The sequence below is a fragment of the Eptesicus fuscus genome, chromosome 9, assembly GCF_027574615.1.
Source record: "Eptesicus fuscus isolate TK198812 chromosome 9, DD_ASM_mEF_20220401, whole genome shotgun sequence".
Taxonomy (NCBI): Eukaryota; Metazoa; Chordata; class Mammalia; order Chiroptera; family Vespertilionidae; genus Eptesicus; species Eptesicus fuscus.
Genome location: NC_072481.1, coordinates 58,554,151 through 58,573,872, shown reverse-complemented (window position 1 = coordinate 58,573,872; position 19,722 = coordinate 58,554,151). Strand labels below are relative to the sequence as shown.

Below are 19,722 nucleotides of genomic sequence, written 5' to 3'. Positions count from 1 at the left end.
GTGCAGGAGGCGGCTCATCGATGTTTCTCTCTCATCGATGTTTCTAGCTCTCTGTCCCTCTCTCTTCCTCTCTGTAAAAAATCAATAAAATATATTTAAAAAAAAAAAAAAAAAGATGGACACCTTGTAACCTATTTTTCATCCCAGGAAGTTCCAAAGTGAAGTCTTACCCATGACCCTACCAGTAAGCAAAACTGAGAAATACATATTTTTAAAGCTTCCCAGACTTTCCAGCACAGGAAACATGCTAGAAGAGGACTGGTGGGGATGTTACGCAGGCAGATCTATCATGCAGATCAATCACATCAAATATTTATCTTTAATTTCCATATTGGCTACTGTTGAACATAATACTGTATATTTAGAAATGCCCATACTAATTTAATCCTCTGTTATTAAAATTAAGTGTAGCAGCTCCCAAATGAATTTATTTCCAAATTACTATTCCTGTTTTTATGCCCTGTATTGGGAGAGGAAGAGAGTCCTCCAGGGGGAGACCATTCCAGACAGAAAGAACAGCAAAGGCAAACTTATCCCTAAATTAAAACAAACAAAAAACAAACAAGCAAAAAGTCAAGTCAGAAGAGTAATGGAGAACTAGATTAGGTAACACCTTATCAATGAATTACCTAATCAATGAATTTGATTTTTCCTCTAATATAGGAATCCTCTAGGTTTTGTTTTGTTTTGTTTTAGCTAAGAAGGGTCATGATCTGTCTTTCATTTAACTAGATCATTTGACACCCATGTTGAGAATGTACTACAAGGAATGAATCAATGGCAGAATTAGGCAACTACTTTTGTAGACTCTTTATTGTAGTAATCCTAGAGATGATGGTGGGATGGATCAAACTGATATCAGTGGAGTTGGTAAAAAGTGATCGAATTCTTAATATCTTGTGATGTTAGAGGTAACAGGATTTGCTGATGAACTAGATGTGAGGTGTGAGAAAAAGAGGATATACCAAAGTTTTTAAGCACTAGAAGGAAGAATGGTGTTGCTATTAATTGAAATCAACAAGTGTCTCAGTGCATTTGGTCTTGTTATGACAAAATATCATATACTGGGTGACGTATTAACAGCAGAAATTTATTTTTCACAGTTCTAGAGGCTGAAAAATTGATATCAGGTGCTAGTAGGGTCCATTTCTGATGAGAACTTTCTTCTGGGTTTTAGACTATTGACTTATTTTTGTATTTTCATCTGTTATAAAAGACCTAATTACCTTTCTGGCCTCTTCTTATAAAGGCATTAATCCTATTCATGAGGGCTCCACTCTCATTATCTAATACTTTCTAAATGGCCACTTTCCAAAATAATTGCATTAGGATTGGGGATTCAACATATGAATTTTGGGGAAGACAAGAACATTTATTTTTTAACTTCAAGGTTCCAAAAATAATAATTTTTGATTATAGGTATATCAAGGGCTCAATTCAAGGTCTCAATTTTTGATTAAATGTTTAGGGAAGTCTAGAGGTGAAAATGATTCAATGTGAACAATTCTGCCATATGAATTTGACAGGTAAAATAAGAAAGCTGAGAAGTAACCATAGGATTTATTGACATGGAGTACATTGATTACTTTGAGAACTGTAATTTCAGTAGACCATTTTGGAGGGTAAATCTGGTGGGATTAAATTGAATAAATAATGTGAAGAGAGAAACTCAGCATGAAATAGAAAACTTTTACGAAGTTTTACTGAAAAGTAAATAAATCTAGTATGGCAGTAGTTAGAGTGGAAGGTAGCATATGTTTTGTTGTTATCATTGTTGTATTGTTGTTTTTATTTAAACTGGGAGAAAATCAGCATTGTTGTTTGCTACTGAGAATTATTTTATTTTTCAAATCACTTCCATGAAATGTTGAGAGTGATTTATAATGGCTTTGTGATTAATTTAATGAATATAAATTTTATTTTTCACATTTTGTGCTTATTGAACAGAAAATTTCATTATATCACAGTCAATTGTTTAATTTTAAAAGATATTTTTTTCATTTAAAATACAAATAAGCATTATTGATGTAAAAAATATCCAAACCTGCAGAAAATTTTTATGAGTTTATTTGAGCCAAAATCATGACAAATCAGAGAGCAAGATCTAAAATGCTTCATAGAATAAGTTTTGTCTTTTTTTTTTTGTACATTTGAAATAAGCAAGGGACATAGGGAAGATTACAAAAAAGTGGGGGAAATCAAGGCAGAGATTGATTTATAGGATAGTTAAAATTATTTGTGTCTTAGCGGTGGGTGTATCTAAGAAGGAGGGGTTTTAATAAAGGCATTCCACAGGTGTGTTAACCTATTTGCACAGAAACAATAGTCAGGCATGCTCACGGCAAGTATAAGCCTCTTAATTAAAGAAGTAAGCCCAGTGAGGAATTTATGAACAGATCCAAAGAACCCCTGTTTTCATAAATCAATCTGAAAAATGTATTGATGTCAAGCTTTTACTTGGATAGTGTGGTCTCACAGAACTACAAGGGCTCAGTCCTAGGAATTCTCAGTATCAACATTGTTTTGTTGATTATTGGGGATGGAGTAATACAATATTTGGCCTCAACCCAGACAAATGTTGAGACTGAAGCCAAATACCTCCCATAAAGGGAAGAGCAGGTAAATGGAAGGCATTCAGGTCATTTTGTTAGGTAGGAAGGAAGTTAGACATGAGAGGCTGGGGTGGGGCCTGCCCTGGGATCCTGAACAGAGGTCAGACTAATATTGTCTTCAGACCACCTCTCTATGGGTGGCCCAACAGTCAGCAGATAGATAGCAGGCAGGTTAGGGGCCAGCAAGTTCTTTGCACATGCTCAGAGGAAAAAGACATGACCTCAGTGCAACCTTACAAGGGTCCTGGGCAATGAAGTCATTCTCAAATAATAAGTAACTAACTAACTAACTAACTAACTTAATAAATAAATAAATAAATAAATAAATAAATAAATAAATAAATAAATAAAATAAAGTAAAAATGCTGGTATTATTTAAACATTCTGCGATGCACAAATAGGAAGCTCCTATGGGATGTAAAATGAAATTTTATCTACTAGTCACTGAAAGAATAAAGCTAATTTAAAAATAGAAAAAAATATCCTTACTACATGGACCGCATTTTACTTAAAGCTGGCATTGTGAGAAATAGGATCAAAGTATACAAGATTACAAGCATATGAGATGTCAAGAAAGCAAGTAATTGTGAATCAGAAATAATTGTGAGATAGAAATTCTATTAGTGAATAAGACAGGTATAGACCAGGACAATCCTACTAATTAAAGCATAATAGATTACATTGTCCCTAAAAAAAAAAGAGAGATTTTGAAGATCAAATAACTTTGTGAGATGCTGCTCAGTAATTGGAGGTAACAGAAAGGCAGTGGCAGAAGAAGATCTGTAGAAGGAACCAATTAAAAACAGGCAGCCCGAGTTTGCAAGGAAAAGTCTGGAAGTTTTTAAAATAATCATGGTTTAGTCTTGGGGAAAGAATTCAAGAAAATAATATGTATAGAAGCACTTATCAATTTGTAATGAGAAAAGAATAAGAAAACAGTTTTTCTAATGAATGTGTAAGAGCGTATTTTTGATAACTTGATTAGGATGCTATATTTGTATACATAGTTTATTTTTCTGAAAGAAAATCAAGATGATATATATATGGTATATAAAGGTGTAATGAAGATCTTATAGAAATAATTATTACATAAAAGGGAGTTTAAGGTATATTTAGTATTTTAGCTACGTTAAAGAGTTTCTTTCACATAAAATATCAGCAGCTTAAATCAGTTAGTTAACACAATGTCAAGCAGACCACCTCTCTCTCTTAGCAGGTATTTGACTTGAGGCAAAGTGCTCAAACTCCCAGTGTTGTTTTCTCATATACGGAATGGAGGTTAAAAGAGTGTCTAACTCTTGGACTTGTGATGTTTCATAGAGTTCATGTATATAAAGTGCTTAGTATATTTTGTGATAGGGAGGGTTTGATAAATGTTAAATATTATCATCACTATTTTCAATTATCCTATCTAATAAAGACAGACTATGCAAATTGACCATCACACTGCCATATAGATGGTGGTGCCCAGTCTCCTCAGCCTCGCCGGAGATTACTACGGCAAATGGACCAAGAAGGTTTTCAGCAAGTGTGAGAAGCAAGAGTGAGAAGCAAGGGTGAGAAGCAAGCCTTGGCTGGATCAAGGGAGAGCAAGTGGGCTCAGGGCCGCTGCCACTCGGGAAGGACCTCGGAGTTCGGTTCTGAAACAGCAGGAACCCTCTCCAGCATGGGCTGGGGAGGAAGCGCCGCTGCTGCCCACCCAGTGCCAGGTCCCGGTTAAGGAAGCAGGTCCAAGTCACAGCCACGGGGCCTGGCAGGGTTGTCTCACTCTGGACCATCATGGCTGAGCTCTGGCAGGGGCAGCGAGCACCTCCAGGATCACTGTCTGCCCCCGGGCCGCCTGCGGACACCAGTAGAGCGGGCCCAGGTTGAGCATTTTAATGAAAATGGGATGCCTGTGCCCCCTCCCCCCACTGCACCCCAGTCCTCAGTGAGGAGAAGGCAGCAGGATCAGGGGCGCAGCCTCAGGACCCCATTAGGAGGCACTGAGGCTTGGGAGGGGCTGGGAGCAGAGGGCCCCAGTTGCTGGGCTGACAGCAGGATGGACCCAAGGTACCTCCAGTAGCCATAACCCGCCCAGCACTGGGCCACGGGCCCTCACTCCAGAGCTCAGCCATAGGAGGCACCGGCCCGAGATGTTTATCTTGTTATCTGGCTGGAAGTACAGGAGGCAGTTGAATTAGTCATGATTGTAATTTAATTTCTCCAAACTCAGAGCTATTTTCTTTCCAAATACATCAGGGGCCAGGAAATGTTCAAAGAACTGGGGAACCATTCCCAAATGAGGAAGAGAAGTCACAGGGTATATACTATTGCTACAAATACAGTATTTCCTACTACTTAGAACATACACAATGTAATGTATTAGATGCCTTCCTATCGCATTAAGTACATATTCTCATAGAGTAATACTGGTAGATATGTTATAGTTATGGTGGTATGTCATATCCTATCTATACTAATAAAAGGATAATATGCTAATTAGACTGGAGACCTTCTAAGAGACCTTCCGGACATCCAGACATAGCCATGGTGGCCAGGCCGAGGCAGAGGTGGTTAGGGGTGATCAGGCCAGGAGGGGAGGGCAGTTGGGGGTGATCAGGCTGGCGGGGGGCAGGCAGTTGGGGGCAATCAGGCCAGCAGGCAAAGTGGTTAGGGGCAATCAAGCAGGCAGGCAGGTGAGCGGTTAGGAGCCAGCAGTCCTTGATTGCGAGTGGGATGTCCAACTGCCGGTTTAGACCTGATCCCTGTGGGACATCCCCTGAGGGGTCCCAGATTGGAGAGGGTGCAGGCCGGGCTAAGGGACTCCCCCTCCCCCGCAGTGCATGAATTTCGTGCACCGGGCCACTAGCTACTCTATAACTGAGGACATCTACCATACTGGAGATCAATTATCCCTTCTATCTTATATACAGTCAGAATGAATAACAGTTACTTATTGTTTACCTGGATTGTTTGAGAATCTGGGCTAAATGTTGGAAAAACAACAGTGTATAGCATAGACACTGTCTTACTCTCTTTGGGTAAGTCTGACATAGGACATAATGAAATTAAGTGAGTTGAAGTGGATAAAGCAAATCCCCAAGAGAGTCAAGTGTGGATAACATTACTTTAAGAATTAAGTCTTTTCAAGCAGTAATTTTAAAGATTTGGCCTGGCAATTGTAAAGCGAAGGAAGCTTTCAAGAAGAGGTAGAAGGTTCAGTTACTGACAGTTTCTTAATCTAATTATGTCTAAGAAAGTGTGATTTGAAAAAGTGGCAGGAGCATAATGAATTATAATAGGAAAATGAAGGTGCTGTGGAGGAACCTCATAGCTAAGAAAATGTTCTGGGAAGAGAGAATGGGGTACAGAAGACCCCAGAAAAAATAACAAGAAAACTATATTCCTTTAATTAAATGTTTCATAGACTATTATAAGAATACTTTACTAAATTCACTCTTTAAAAGCAATGATATATTAAAGAAATTGAAAGTGATTAATAAAACTAAAAAAGAAAACTTAACTAGATAAACAAAAGCATGGGCTAACTTATTTAAGGTGCATCTGACAAAAACAGAAAGCAAATGTAAAAATATTTTAAAAAATGAGGGAATGAAATTTTTAATTTGGTATCAGGACTATCACAATACTGTTTTATCTTTTTTCCATCAACTCCAACATTATTAGGATTCTTATATGACATTGGTGTTAAAATAGGTCTTCTCTCTTCACTCTCCATTCCCATCACTTCACAAAAGAAAGTCCTGAAGAAATGTAAAAAAAAAAAAAGATGAATCAACTCAGAAAATTCAAAGAATAAATGTCTTAGACATAAGCATAGTAGGAATTGAAAGGTTATATAACCCAATTTAAGAGAAAGATCTACCTTGACCAGTACCATCAATAAACACCACATTTGTTTTGGAGAATTTTTTTCTCTCTTCATTCCTTCTCCTATACCCCTCATCATGAGAATGGAGAATATTATATTAGTAAACTTCAAAGTCATGTGGGAGATAATTTCAATATTCAAGAGTAAATAAGCTGGTCTATGGTCTATGTAAAAGTTACCTTAAAACAAACAAACAAAAACAAACAAAAAATCTAGCAAAAAGCTAGATATTATATATCAAGTATATGTACACTTACGTAATAGTGTTAAAGTCATTTCTGTTAACCTTTAAGCTCCTAGTGTTTAGGTAACTTATTCATTAAACTGTTAACTCCCTTCCCAGCAGAATTTGCCTATGAATTTTTAACTGGGGCCAAACCTTTTGATGTTTTCCTCTTCCAGCTAAATTCTTAATATTTCTTTTCCCCAGGCTTAACTGCTCATCTTTTACTGCCCATAATCAATTACTGAATATCTAAGAAATCCCAGTCCATGTAACTTCCCAAAAGAGTATGATATCATTCTGAAAGTTCAGTGCTCTTTAAAACTATAGAAATATTTCAAATTCTGGACCTCATGTATCATAGGCTTCTATTTATTTTTGCTTTTTTTTCAAATAATTGTGCATTTCAAAGTTTTGAAGTAGAATAAAAAGGTCTCTTAATACCCATCTGTGATTCTATTTCCTTTTGTATCCAAATCTCCAACATAGGTTCACAATATACCTTCCATAACCTTGAAGAGATGATCTGACTCTTATGTGAGTCATTCTGCCCTCTTCAGTGACTGTTTATTAATTTTAATGTCTAGTGTTGGGATCTTTCTTTGAGTATTCTATATAGTGTCTAAAACATTTTGTCATTTTAAAAGAATATTTGTAATTGTTGTTATTATTATTTGTTCCCTGTGTCTATGTGAAAGTAGTTCCAAGCTTGATGATATGACAACTATTCACTTGCCTTCATGTAAATGGAACATTTGAAACACTGTGACCATTAATAAAACTCAGTGTGTGTGTGCATGGTTATGTGTATGGAGAGAGAGAGACGAAGAGAGAGAGAGAGAGAGAGAGAGAGAGAGAGTTAAAACCCCTAGGGTCTTGGAAAATTTCCTATTTGAGTAATTGAATTTTTATGAACTTACTTCCTCTTGTAGGTATTCTCCATTTAATGCAGTAAGTACACTATTCTGCCTTTTTTTTTTTTTTCCTAGATGTTAAGCTGTTGCCATTTTCCCCTGTGGTGACATTTTATCAATGAATTAAGCATTAATGAATAAATTAAATCATTTTATTTTAATAAATGTGCTTTGGAATTCTTCCTTATTTTAATGGAAAAGAAAAGAAAGATAACATAGGTAGAGAAAATCAAAATATTTGGGGGTTCCTATTATTTAAAAAAAGTTAATATTTTATTACAATACAAGAGCCCAGATCATGAAATTCATGCATGGGTATGGTCCCTAGGCCTGGCCGGCTTCCCCAGCTGCCCGCAGCCGGCACGGTTCTACATTCGCCATCAGGCAATAGGAGCCTGCTGGCCGTCTGGGGAGGGACCGAGAGATTGGCTGCTCCTGCCTGCTCAACAGCCCCGCCCCTACCACAAGGTTGCCCTCTTTGTGGGGAGCAACTGGCGGGGTGGGGACCTTGGCCTGGCAAAGCCTGCATCCCCTGCCGCCCACCCCCCAGTTCCCCACTCACCATCAGGCGATGGGAGCCTGCCGGCAGGGGAAAGGGACCGAGAGGTGGTCAGTGCGCCTCATAGTGACTGGTTAAGCGGTCGTTCTGGTTGTTCCACCGTTAGGGTCAATTTGCATATTGCCCTTTTATTATATAGGACCTCCCCTAAATCTCTAGATCTTTGTTCCAGAAAAATCATGGAATTGAATAGTTTTATTCTTTTATAGGGTGATACATTTAGGGAGTCTGTGAGAAGCAATAAAATAAACTTAAAAAAAAAAAAGAAGTAGAAGACAGATATGACTGTTTGTTTTTGTCCTCTGAATAATGGCTGGGGCTGGTGACAACACAGATGTTAAACACAAAATATTACAGGGATTAACTCATAGTGCTCTAGTTTGCATCCAAGGTCACACACAGTGCAAACAATAAGTTACCGCCAGGCAGTGTGCAGTGGCAATTAAGGACCACCTAGGGTGGGGGTGAAGCTGAAGGTGGCTCCAACCTTAGGAGGTCTGCAGGCTCTTCAGTGCACCTCCGTGCAATGCCTTCTTGTTCATATAATTTAAACAAAAGTGAATTTTCTCCGCTTTAGGGAACAAACAATCCGTGGCTCAGATCCTGCAGCCTAAGCATTTCCTTCCTTAGAATTGCAACTGAATCTCCACTAAACAGCAATTAGCATCTTAATAGTATTTATAACATTGGTGATTTTAACCATCTGAAGCTTTCTGCTTTTTATTAATGCCTTTTGTTGCAGTTTTGTCTAATAGTGTACCCAGGGTAGCAAAATATAACCAATTTGCCAAACAGCAAGTAATCTGGAGTTTCAATGCTATTCAACGAAAGGTAAAATTGGTTGTACGAAATTACATGTCTGGCCGACAAAACTTGGGGATATACTGGAAATGTAAGTAAGGCAGCCTCCTTACCTTACTATTCTGCATCAAAACTGAAGTGGCCTGATCAATGTTGCATAATTAGTGTCAGATTAGAAAAACTAATGCTGGCAGTTTCATATAGAGTCCCTTGAAGCCTCAACTCTTTACTCTTTACAGAAAGAATAAATATACAAAAAATAAATATATATTTTTAGTTTAATAACAGGTTGCATTATTTATTTAAAAATATTTAAATAAAAATTTTAAAACTATATATATATTTATTTTTTAAAAATATATATATTTTATTGATTTTTTTACAGAGAGGAAGGTAGAGAGTTAGAAACATCGATGAGAGAGAAACATCGATCAGCTGCCTCCTGCACGCCCCCTACTGGGGATGTGCCCACAACCAAGGTACATGCCCTTGACCGGAATCAAACCTGGGACCTTTCAGTCCGCAGGCTGACGCTCTATCCACTGAGCCAAACCGGTTTCGGCTAAAACTATATATTTTTATTGATTTTTAGAGAAAGGAGGGGAGAAGAAGAGATAGAGAAAGAGAGAGAAACATTGATATGAGAACTCTATGACCAGGGATTGAACCCTTAACCCATGCATGCTCCCTGACTGGAAATGAACCAGTGACCTTTCAGTGCACAAGAGGATGCCCAACCAATTGAGCCACATCAGCCAGGGCAAAATCTAATTTTAATTATACTTCATTATATACTCTCTTAATACTTTTCATTTTTTCAATTAATTTAGTATACTATTTACATAATGATAATAAAGTAACTAAGAGTCATTGAGTGCTTAATATGTGCTAAGCATTAAGTCAAAAATTTAACATGATTTATTTCTTTTAATCTTCACAACAACCCTTATTCTGGGGTCTAATCATTATTATTATTATTATTATTAGCCTTTTTAAATTACAGACACCAAAGCTTAGAGAAGTTATTTGTTGAAGGTCAAAAACTAGTAGTTGATAAATCAAGGCTTCTAACCTAGGTTCCCCTACTTTCATAGTCCATATCTGACATCATATTGCCTCCCTTGTGCTTGTGTGACTTTAAGGACTGGGAGGGTATTGGTTTTATTTTATTTTTGTAAAATATCTGCTTCAATGTCTAGACTCTAAGATCCAGGAGGATAAATGTGTTTCCATAGACTTCACTGCTTCCTCTCTAAATTGGTACAGTGTTTGGTACAGGGGAAGAGATTGATAGAACTTTTTGAATAAATGAATGAGTATGGGTACAATCTCAATGAATGAGATTGTCATGTGGCTGCTGTTTTCTTGCTCAGTGTGATTTAGGCGTTCTGTGTTCAGTATTCCTAAAGGAAGCATACGGAAGTTTGAGCAATGTCTTGGTGAGTGTGGCTCGATTGGTTGGAGTGTTGTCCCCTGCACCAAAGGGCCTTAGGTTTGATTCCTGGGTGGGTGCATTTCCAGGTTGTGGCTTTGATCCTCTTTTGGGGCACATACAGGAGGCAATCGATTGATGTTTCTCTCTCCTTCTTCCTTCCTCTCTCTCTAAAATCAATAAAAAAAAATATCCTCATGTGAGGATTAAAAAACATTTTTTAAAGCTAAAAAAGAAGTTTGAAAAATTATCGATACTCCATTTTCTTACTAATATTCATGTTCCTCTAGGTTTGTGTGTTTATACATGTGCATAACATTATATCCTGTGTTGGTTTCACAAAGGAATTTAAGTAATTGCACCCCTTGGTAGTCTTTTTTTCTCATGCTGGTGCATGCACCTGTGCATGTGTTTGCTGAGAAGGAAATAGGAGTTATGAGAAATGGTTTGGGGAACTTTAGTGTTGCTCTTACCCAAATATAACTTAATTCAGCTGAGAATATTATTGTATAAAGTCACTAGACTCTTAGAAAGTAGTGGTATTCTATTGCAAATATGAAAAACTATAAATACATAGATTTATATACATGATGATGTAGCCAGATGAAAAATAGAGTTGGAATCATTTATCCAAGAAAAAGTTTAAAGAATTCAGGAAATAGAGGAATGGATGATTAGTTGTGGAAAACAAGTACTTTCCCAAATAGCACGATACATTTGTAGGACATTCTACCCTTTGAGAGACATGATTCTCAAATTTAAGCATGCGAATCACCTGAAGAACTTGTTAAAACAAATTCTAGGACCCATATGCCATAGATTCCGATTCCACCTGGAGTGGGAATTGAGAATTTGCATTTCTAACATGTTGCCAAGTGATGCTACAATACTATACTTTAGCACTCAACTAGAGTATATTAAAGATATTTCAGGTCAGAAATCAAGACAGGAGTTGTAGTAATGCTTCAGATTATCTGCCACCTGGTGTCTCTGCCTTAGTAGATCAAACACTGAGTGCAGGACGTCAATCAGTGTGATATTCTTGGATGTCCCTCCTGAAGGAAAATGCAGAATAATTTTTTTTAAAGAACATCTTTCTCCTATTATTTCCCTTGATTCAGGATTTTGAATACCCACATTGGTCCTCGTAGAATTTGACTCAATCACACTACCATAATTTTATCCTATAACAATAATACTCTGGATTCCTTCTTCTTTGGTTGCTAGTCCACAGTAGTTGGTGATAAATAGCATGGTTGGAGAAGCGAATTGCCAGAGATCAAACCCACCCCTGCTCTTTCTAGCTTTCTAGCTTTTCTAGCTTTTTTACATTCAGAAAGTTGCATCATCTTTCTTATTCCTCAATAGTAAGGAAGGGAGAATAATTGTACCAATCTGGTGGTATTTTTGTTAATATATATTGAGCATGAAACATGTTTTCATTGTTGCCTTAGAAAATGACTATTTAATCTTTTTATTCCGTATGCTATTCATGGTGGTTGCTCTTGCTAAATGCTGCACTCAGCTCACCATGACTCCCTCTTTGATTTTCCAGGTTTTCTTATTTTTGCCTTTGTAAATTATATTATTAGGAATTTAAGGCAAAAATGACATTTCAATCCATGGCCAAGTGCATGTTTTTTACATGAGCTGTGAGACTTCAAATTCAGTCCCTCAATAGACAATAACTCATAGTTCGAAGATTCAAATTAAAACAAAATAAAAGCAAGAGCGAAGTCCCTCCATGGTGATTCAATCTGTTTAGGGGGAAAGGGAGGATCTGGTCCCCCTAATTTCCTTCAAATAACAACTTTATAATATTTACTTCTTAGCATTGAAATTACTAATTTGTTGAGTCCTCCACTTGACAGGAAGCTCTTTGATAATAAAACAAACAAAAACCCACTATAATGTCTTTATTGTTGGATCTGTAGTACATAGCACAGAATGTAGCACACGGTAGGTTCTAAATCTGTGTTCAGTATGTCAAATCAGATTCTGTCCTTAAAACCCAACTTGTATTCTAATACTGTTTTGTATTGGGATTTGAACACCCACAGTTTCAAGTGAAAACTTGGTGGGAAATAAATTACTTCCCTTTTAGGTTTAAGTGTCCCATGTTTTATGTGAAAACTTAAATGGCATATTACTTTAAGAAAATATTGAGCTATTTTGTTGCCCATTTAACTTTTGGTACAAGCTTTGCTTTTTCTGTTTCTGAACCACTAAGATCTCCTTAATGAGCTCAACACATACATTTATTGTTGCTGTTGTTATTGTTGTACTATGAAGTACTAGACATTCTAAGTTTTACATACTTTACATATAGCTTTGCTAGCTAGGGAGCTCACTAGCAGTTACTTCTTGCTGTGAATATACTGTTCCATGGGCTATAAGAACTGCCCAGTTTACAAGTTCACATTGTTCTCAGAGGTCACTTAACCTTCTAAGTCAATTACAGCATCTTAAGAATTCTCTGCTTCTGAAGATTATTTTTATAGGTATGGAGTCAAAACTATTTAAGGCATGGCCAAAAATGAAAGTTATTATCACTCATGTCTGTCTGAAAAGGCAGGGTTAAATTACTTTCAATGATATGCTAGGTATCAAGGGAAATATCTCACAGTTATTTTGACTGCTGTGGCATCAATATTCAAAATAATATCTGGAAATGATGAAAAAGAACAGTAATAAAATTATTCTTTTTTTATTAAGTTAAAGCAATGATTGTGAGAAGTGGAAGATCGACAGTCCAGGCATCTAAAGCATTCTTTTCAAATAACAGAAGACATATTCACAAATTTCCTCTGATTTTACAATATGTCTCAGTCCTTTAAGAGTGATGTAATGAGGAGGGTACTGGTCTTGGGATAGTGTTGTTGCTTATTAATATGAGTACTCATAAAATTACTGTTAGCAAATGTATCAGAGAGCTTCAGACCTAGGCATCATCCAAACACATTAATACCTGCATTGTGAATTAATCCTTTACATTCCCAGAGGATCATAAATGTGAACCATTTCAACTCTATGCTTATGTAATTAACATACTTAATATATATATCTTATTGATTTTTTTACAGAGAGAAAGAGAGAGGGATAGAGAGTTAGAAACATCGATGAGAGAGAAACATCAATCAGCTGCCTCCTGCACACCCCCTACTGAGGATGTGCCCACAATCAAAGTACATGCCCTTGACCGGAATCGAACCTGGGACCTTTCAGTCTGCAGGCTGACGTTCTATCCACTGAGCCAAACCGGTTAGGGCTTAACATACTTAATATAAAATAAGCCTCAACAACTTCAGTATCTTACACAGAAAAGAGATTGGGGTGGTGGTGATGTAGGGGAACCCTGTTTACATTTATCTAACAGTGTAGGAAGATGAAAATTTTGTATAAAGTTAGCAGTCCCCTGAGCATCAGATTAGCATATTTTGACTAGTGTTACTCTAATATTTAAGTAATGCTAGAATTAATACCAAGAAATATCTTATGCAGCAGAGAATATGATTTACCTAATAAAATTTCATTGACAACCCAATTAATGTTACTCTTTAAGTAACAAACACAGATTTAGGACATGGTTACTATTTTTTAAAATTTTATTCTTAGAATGTTGACTTTAGTAAAAACCACGTAAGTCTATAAGAGCACATCACACCTGATACTGTGCTGTCAGCAATATGTTCTACAATCAGTTGGTGTTTTACCTGAGGTTTTATTAACTTTTGGTGTTGCTATTTAATTATTCAAATTTACAACATTCACAGAGTAGCGCTGAGTGCTTTGGAGAATGCTTAAAAATATTAATTGTAAATCGGTACCCCCACACCAAATGCTGCCATTTTTACTTGAAACTACAACTCTATATTGCTCATTTAAGTAGCTTTAGCTTATGTTCCAAACAAATAATGCTGTTAAGGAAATACCACTTGGGTGAAAGATGGGACAATAGGAAGACGCTGATCTCAGCTCTTCGCAGAAATACACCAAAACTAATCTAAGCATAGAGTACTCATCACTGAGAATAACCTGAAGACTAGCTGAACAGACTTGCTACAACTAAGGACAAAGAAAACACCACATTGAAACAGGTTGGAGGCACAGAGACATGGTTCAGTTAGGACCCATACCTTCAGTGAGGTGATCCACAAGCAGGAGGGATATTACACTGTGGTGATGCCTCCTGAGAAGTGATGGGTCCAAAAGCCACACCGGGCACCCCAGCCCAGGAGCCGTGTACTGAAAAAAGAAGCCCCATTAAATCTGGCTTTGAAAACCAGCAGGGCTCGCATCTAAGAGATTTGAAGGGCTGTAAGAAACTGAGACTCCACACTTAAAAGATTTGTGCCAAAATTCACTCACTCTGAGTTCTAACACAGAAGCAGTGGTTTGAAAAACTCCTGTCATCCATGAAGTCATTACATTGACAAACTTGATGTTGAGTGCTAGAGGCTTCATCAGGAACCAAAAGACTCAAAACAGAGAGAAGCTCAAGGTAGAAGTCGCATGGTAGGGCAACATCAACAAGGGCTGTATTAGTAGGTGATCAGGGTGTGCGTGTGTGTGTGTGTGTGTGTGTGTGTGTGTGTACATGCAGACCTGCTTTCCCTGGCTTGCATGCCTGAGAGTGAGTCATTTGTTGAACTTGGTACATGTGATGGATGGCATAGGCTAACACCAGAACCCCTCCAAAGTCGCTCCCACACAGGGAGCCAGCCCTTGCACACCAAATGAAGTTAAAATATATTGATAGAGCTTTCCATCCAAAACAGCAGAATGCACATTCTATTCAAGTGCAAGTGGAACATTCCCCAAGCTAGATTACATTAGGCCAAAAAACAAGGCTCAGTAAATTTAGGAGATTCAAATCATATCAAGCAACATTTTTGACCAAAACTATATGAAATTAGGAATCAATTATAAGAAGAAAGCTAGAAAAAAACATAAGTATATGAAGGCTAAGTAACATGCTACTAAAGAACCAATGTGATAACAAAGAAATCAATAAAGGGAATAAAAAAATACCTTGAGATAAATGGAAATGGAAAAGTTCCAAAATCTCTGGGACAGAGCAAAAGCATTTTTAAGAGAGAAAGTTATAACAATACAAGCTTACCATAAACAAACTAGAAAAAATATCAAAACAAACAATGTAACCTTACTCCTAATGGAACTAGAAAAAGAAAGATAATCAAAACCCAAAGTTAATAGATGGAAGGGAATAATAAAGATCAGAGCAGACAAAAATAAAATAGAGACCACACAACAATAAAAAAGATCAATAAAACAAAAATCTGGTCCTTTAAAAGGTAAACAAAATTGATAAACACATTAAGAAAAAAAATAAAAAGGACTAAATAAATAAAACCAGAAATGAAAGAGTAGAAATTATAACTGACATGACAGAAATACAAAGGATCGTATGGGAATATGCCAACAAATTGGACAACCTAGAAGAAATGAATAACTTCATTTCAGTCTTCTAATACTGACTAAGGAAGAAAGAGAAAATATGAACAGACTGATTACTAGTATTGCCATCTGTTAATCTATATCATACACTCACAAAATCTGTAGTTATCTCTAAAATGCAAAAAATTAACAGGAACCCTAAGGACAAAGAACATGGAAAATGGAAATGTCCTCTATTTTTTCCTGTTAGTCAATACCATTGCACTGGTTATAGTGAAGCTGGCTTGTTGACAGAGGGATCATATATTTGTATCACTAATGTAGCTTTGTTTATCAAAAAAGAGTCTATAAAGACTACGCATTTACTGAAAACTTCTTGAACAGATTGTAGTTATAAATTTGATGTGAGCTTTATCAAAGAACAAGATTTATATAATAAAATATTCAGATTCTAGGCATCTGGAAACTCTTCTAATTTAGCCTTTTTAAAAATCTTTATTGTTGAAAGTATTACAGATATCCTTTTTTTCCCCATTGTCTCCTTCCAGTCTGCCCCGGTCCTCCGTCTCAGGCTTTCGCACTATTGTCTATGTCCAGGTTTATACATATATGCATACAAGTTCTTTGGTTAATCTCTTAGCCTTTTTAAACTTTAAGAAATGTAGAAGTTATTAAAATATTTATCTTTCTATAAAATATTATCCATTTTTGCTCTTAAAAAGGTTTAAAGCAGTGGATAAGTTTGTGTTTAAATCTCAATATATAAAGCAATATATTATGTAAGTGCATGAGTAAAATAAACATTTATTTCATGAATAACATTATTTGAAATAATAATTTAATATTGTGTTTGTCATCTTAAAGGAAATGATAATAAGCTATGGTCAGAATCATATCATCAAGTTTCTACTGATAAAGGTAAGTATTACTCAGACATTACCAACTGAAGATGAAAACATTTCTTCTCTTGTCTAATTTTGTTTTAATTTACTCAATGTCTTAAAGTAGGGTGACTATTGTTTTACTTGTGGTAAAATGAATAAAATTATTTGAATTCTTATCACTCTGCTACTCTTAATTTTTTGATCTCTTAATGTTTTAGTTTATTTTTGATCTAGTGGGAATTTTTAAAAAAAAATATCATGCATATAGTGACAAGTAAATTAATTAGTTATTGTTTATAAAGAGCTTTGAATTATTATGAACTTCTTAGGTATTAGCACTCATTACTAAAATGTCATTCACTAAATAAATGTAAGAGATAAATGTCAAGTCACAGTGGACTCAATACTGAAGTATTTTTTCAATAAGAAAACAATATATTGCCCTATATTTTTATCAATGTTTTATTTTAATAATGGTCTATTTTATTTATCCTCATCTCATTTGAGCTATGAAATAAAATAATCTATTAGAAAATCTTCAATTCTTCAGTTGGAATTATATTATTTTTCAAGGGAGAAAAACTAGTGATAGTATTCACAATAGACATAATCATTAACAGGCAATCTTGATACTTAGTATGCCAATATGACAGCTAAAAGCCAAAGTTCTTTATATCTGAAAGAGTCTTTCAACCCACGTTCCCTTATGGTGATTAAAGAATAGAATTTTTAGAAGCAGACAAATCACAGAAAAAAAAAATCAAAAGCCAAGGTTGCTGTCAAATCAATGGTTTAGTTGATTTTGCTATATTTGGATTCAGCATTGATCTAATCCAGAAAGTGCTGAGCTCACTATGAGCTCCAAACAATGTGGTTTTTATGCAATGGTATGTTTAATAATAAAATAGAACACAGCATATCAAATGCAAAATGAAACAACATCAAAATAAATATAAATAAAAAGTATTTCCCATATTTAAAAAGGGTAGAAAAATCACTTCCCCCCCATGTTATCTGTTTATAGTGTTCAACACTGAGAAGTCTAGCAGTCAGCTTCTGTAAAATGATAATAATAATCATAATGACGTGCCTTTGTCCTTATTCTCCCTATTCTAAGTGCTCAAATCTGTATTTTATATTATTTTATCATATTTTAGATACCTGGGATATTTTGTACATATTTATAGTTTAATATTACAAAGGAGGAAATATGTTTATTTCTTCTAGATTCCATTATCCTTATGCTATAGTGAGCATTTCAGCTACTCCCTGAATCCCTGTATCTCCTTTATACATAAGTATTGATTGTATACAAATTAGATTTTGATATCAGGTATTGATAATCCCAAATTTTTAGAGTTAACATTAGTTCATGACAAAGTATGAAGAGTTTACTATTGAATGATGAGGATACTAAGAACACAGATAGATCACCCATTTTTGTAGCTATTCTGAAAGAAAAAAAATTTCCTGGTAATTCCCTGGTAGGTCTAATTATTGAGTAAAAGTTCTTTGGGGGCCTATCTGTTTTTTGTATTTGGGCATGTCAATTACCTTAAAGAAATTTAGATGAAAAAATGATGAAAAAGATATGCACACACTTGGGAAATCAGAGTTTATAGTTCTAGTAATAATACTTATGAAAACAAAGCTATGAGTGTGTAATTCACTCAGTAAGTAACTTTTATACCCTTTCACTCCTGTAGAGAGAATTCAATAATATAAGGATTGATTCTGAATATAAAATTGATTTTTTAAATTCCATTAGTTACTAATATTCCCTTGCATGATATAACATGCAGTATATCCTATTTTGATGCTGTTTATACTTTTCAAAAAATATCATTTATATGAGTGAATTTTGTGTCTTGGCCAATTAAAATAAACGTTTTCATAATTGGCCTTAATTTAATGAATTAGTGTGAATACTCTTTTTGGATAAGCTCACTACAAATAAAGAGATAGAAAGATGATAGATAGATAGATAGATAGATAGATAGATAGATAGATAGATAGATGATAGACATCTCTATTTAACTTCCCAATTTAATATCAAAACCAGTTTGTTTATATAGGTCAGAATACCCTGCATTCTGAAGGTGTGGCAGAAAATCTCTCCAATTTTAAAGATAATTCTATCTCCTATACTAAATATGCAACATTCTTTCTGAAACAAGATTAACTCATGATTAGTAGTTAGCATTAAATGAAGCCCAGTCTTATTTTGGTATACAGTTTCCATGACCCAAGCTTACTGTAGTCTTGTAATCCAGGTGATTGCTTCTCACATGTAGTAAGTAATTCAAAGGTTCACAGAAAATTAACTTATTATGTAGTGAATGGCCATTGCAACATCTTCCAACAGGTAACGGAAAACCAAAGCTCTATTAAAACAGGGCATATTTATGGTCTGAAGAGTAGTAAACTACAACCCTCAGGCCTGGGAACCCTGAAAGTCTTGTGATGTTTCTGAATGCCAGATAATCCTCCTGGCAGCAGTCCTGCTTCTGAGGGGTATGGTTTAGAGACAAATAGCAATTAACATGAAAAGTCTCAAATAAGTGGTCTTAAAATTAATGCAAGGAATAGCTTAGCAAAATCATATTCACAGAGAGAATGATAATGAATAAACATCAGAGTATTTGAAATTTGGAGTAGATTATGGAAGTTAGATCATTGTTGATATAGATAGATGATGAAAGAAGAATTGGGAAACCTCTCTTTAGAGCAGTCTTGTCTAAAATATGTTTACATATCTTTCAGCAGCATAATGAATACATGATTCATGGAATTTAGTAAAAAACACAAAACAGATTTCATGACAAAGTCAATTTTGATAATAAAATTAAAACTCGGGATATAATAAACTGCAAGATTTAAAACATTTTTCATACTATTGGTTAAATATTCAGAAATGTGCCAAGAAGTGAGAATGAGATTGTCTTCATTAATCAAATGTTTTAAAACATGCTAATGAATTTTAATGTGGAAAAATAGACTGGTTG

At 35.5% G+C, this 19,722-nt stretch overlaps 1 long non-coding RNA gene across 1 annotated transcript in view; it reads left to right on the top strand.

The window, feature by feature from the left end:
- The window catches only part of LOC129150242 (uncharacterized), a 203,839-nt gene that overhangs the window by 127,216 nt on the left and 56,901 nt on the right, over window positions 1-19,722 (top strand). The gene's annotated exons all lie outside the window — the stretch shown is intronic.